At 33.9% G+C, this 3,592-nt stretch overlaps 1 protein-coding gene across 7 annotated transcripts in view; it reads right to left on the bottom strand.

Moving 5' to 3' along the window:
• Positions 1 to 3,592, bottom strand: part of Pde10a (phosphodiesterase 10A) — a 551,502-nt gene that overhangs the window by 216,014 nt on the left and 331,896 nt on the right. The window lies entirely within an intron of this gene.

The following is a 3,592-nucleotide window of genomic DNA, read 5'->3' as shown; positions in this document are numbered from 1 at the left end:
TTGGTGAGAGTTTAAACTATGGGTGTGTGTGTGTGTGTGTGTGTGTGTGTGTGTGTGTGTATCTGTATGCCTTCAAAGGGGGTTGTGGGGCCCCAAGTCTATTCTTCTATTTCAATTTCTGGTCATGAGCTAATTGCATCTTCTCTACACACTCCCTTCACACTGCACTATTGTTACAAGTCCAGAAGCAATATGGCCAATCCACCATGCACTGAAACTTGCAAAATTGTGGGTCATAATCAACGTCATCTCTTTTTAAGTTGATTGTGTCAGCTAATTTTTTTTTATAGTAACAGCTACTACAGGGACTTTATCTTTAAAAAATCTGTATGGCGTTTATCTGAAAACTTAGCATCTAGGCAAATATTCAGACAGCAGAATCTTTAGAATCAGCACCTAGCACCTTGTGTTTGACCATTAAAGATCTGCAGGAGGAAATTAGAACACAAAAAGGGTATTACAGGTTTATCCTTTAGAGCAGAAACATATTTCCTTATCCATTCTGCTGCTGATGGACATATTGGTAGGAAACGGATGCACCTTGAGACCATCATGTTAAATAAATCAGACACAAAAGCTTAAATATCACATGGTTTCTCTTATATGAGAAATCAAAATACAAATAAAGAGTAAATAAAAGATAATAGGAAATAGGGAGATATCACTTTTGCAAAAGGAAAAAGAACCAAGAAATGGAGAGAGGGAGATAGAGAGGAATGAAAGGGGATGAAGAAAGAATTAAGATGTGTTATAGATGTGTACCGAATCTTGACAAGGAAAGTAATCATTATGTACTGAAAACATGTACTAAAAAACTAAAAATTAAAAAAGATATCACAGAGTAGATCATTTCTAAAACAGCAGGCCCAGGAATGGGAAAGGAGAGAAAAAAAAAAAGAAACCTATGGAATGTAAGTGTCTGGGGGTATGGAGTTTTGTTCTGTTCTCACCACAGCACCTACAAATGGACCAGAGTAGATATTTGGGACATGACTGGGTACAATTAGTCAGTGCATACAAGAGGTATGAGAGGAAAGAAATGTACAAACTCTCTGAAGATTTATGGGGAAAAATAAATTAGAATGATTCAAGTAGAAAACTATATACCAAAATCCAGCTCTCAAATTCAGGAATTTTATTTTTCATCTTTAGTAGAATTTAAGGAAACAAAATAAATGATTGCCCTAGGTGTTCAGCTCTCAGATGAGTCTGAGTTACTTTTTGCTATAAACTTTTAACACTACCTACCTGAATAGATACAAGAAATTCTTCTTTGTGGTTTTATTAACACTAGCAAGACTGGCAGAAAATTTTACTGCACATTTCAAGGAAAAATTAGAAGCAACTTAATACTTAGGATCCAGCCCCACCCATACTGGTTCAGGCTTAGCTCTAATGAACTCCAGGCCAGTGCCTAAGAAGGGAAAAGACGGTACCCAAGCAGGGTGTGGGAGAAGGGGACTTACCTCAGAGTACACCCAGAGTTAGAAAAGACTCAAATGTGTACAAATGACTCCACAATTTATAGACCATCAATGAATTACTAAACTATTTGGTAATTCTTACAAATAACAAGATTTAATCAGTCTCATGGCGTATATCCCAATAGAATGCTATACCTTTTCTCTAAAATAACTTCTTGTTGGAGCATCATGTAGGACATTGGTAGACTGACTAAATCCATAAGCAAGTATTTTGAGTATTTTGGAGTCTTCTCTAAATGGAAGTAAGCCATTTATTTTCTTATTTACCTGCTTGGTGGGTTGGAACTAAGGTATAATGACTTTAGGAAAGAACTTTTAAAAGCAAAAAAATAGATAAGAACAATTTATTTGTGGCCTATTAAAACTGAAGCGACGAACTGCAAGGGTTCAATGAGGTTAAACACCTCAGAAAGGTCTCTGCAGACAAAAAACACTGGTAAAACAATATAACTTCTGGAAACAGAATGACTGTCAGTGCCACACAGGGATCACAGACTCGGCACCAAAACCAGAGTTCATTACAAAATCTTTAGATTTTATTTTTGTTGGCACATCTATAAATTAGTTGAGTTTATTTTAACTGTATGAAACCTTTGTAGTTTATTGTTTTTTCCTATTATCACCCAGAAATGTATCTTTTGTTCTTAAGGTAATTTATAAATTAAGTAATGGCACTCTAACAAACATAATATTTTAACTATATGATTAGACCTTTCAAACTGCTATTCTTATTACTGATGTGAAGGAATTACTCTGACAGCTTAATAGTAAAGAAATATTACTTTGGAGGTATTAACTATTGGGGAGTGAAGGATATAAAGTTAGCTTTATGATTTTGCTAGGTCTCCTGTCATCATATTAGGTCTTTTAGTTATAGTCCAAAGTTATGCTATATTTAAGCTACATGAAAGTTTCATTTTCTGATCTGTTAAAAAAGAGGTCAGGGGAAAAATATATATAAATATATATATAAGTGTATATTATATATATGATCTTTTCATAAATAGAATGAGTCTGGCTTATCCAATAAAATCAGCTTTTCTCAATCTCCATGTTTTTTTTCAATCCCCATTTTTAAGAGAAATGTAATGTCACATGTTCATAGTTCCAATTGCTATTTCATGGAAAATATATGAGACACGGAAATTTTAAAATATTTTTTAATATTCACTTCAGTAATTCAGACAGAAATTCAACCATTCCTCATACTACAAAACTGTATATTGAAATAAGCAAAATCTCCCATATACTATCTTCCCCAGACGCTTGGATAGTATTTAGAGTAAATATACCAAGTTAAGAATGCAGTGTCTGATGGTTACATAATAAAACTCATTTCTGGGTTCTAAAATTCTCATCTGTGATGCTCTTCATTTAACCACCCACCTCAACAAAGCCCTTTCCAGGCTGACAGGAAGATAAAGCAGAACAGGACAGAGCAAACAGAGCAGGAGAGGTCCCTGCAGTGGGAGCAGTGTGTGTCTCACTGAAATGAGGTCTTCATAAAACAAGGTTTATTCTATTTAAAGAGCTCCCTTTACGCTAAAATGGCATTTCACTTTACTCAGGGTGTCAAGCCATCTTTTCAAAATGAACTGATAGTAATTTTGAATATTTATTGCTCAGCAAAATAAAAGGGGGAATACCTATGTAGTTCTATTTTGGAAATACAATGTCATTAGTTAATGCAGTCCACAAATCTATGAACTATTACAGTCGAGAAAATATGAGTTCTAGGATTGTAAATTTGTGAACTTGAATTTCACCTCTGCCATTTGTTAGCAAAACCTTTCTAGGAATGATTTCCCCACCTATATAACACAATTTTGTGAATGGGGAGATAATGTACATAAAAGCTCCATCATGTCCCTAAATCCTAGGAAGCATTAAAAAAACAGTTAAATATTTATAAAATATTGTTTTTTAAATATTTTAAATACTCTATTATCTAGTGTAATCATTAAGAAAGCAGTTCCTTTCAAACAAGACGAGGCCACAAAACTAAATATATTTAATACAAGATAAAGCATGTTTTACACAACTTAATATACTTCCACCTATATATATATATAAATATAGCACACATACACACACACACACACACACAC

Source organism: Fukomys damarensis, unplaced genomic scaffold (genome assembly GCF_012274545.1).
Source record: "Fukomys damarensis isolate Sample0158 unplaced genomic scaffold, DMR_v1.0_HiC HiC_scaffold_14, whole genome shotgun sequence".
In the NCBI taxonomy this organism is placed as follows: domain Eukaryota; kingdom Metazoa; phylum Chordata; class Mammalia; order Rodentia; family Bathyergidae; genus Fukomys; species Fukomys damarensis.
This window is presented reverse-complemented; position numbering and strand designations above follow the sequence as displayed.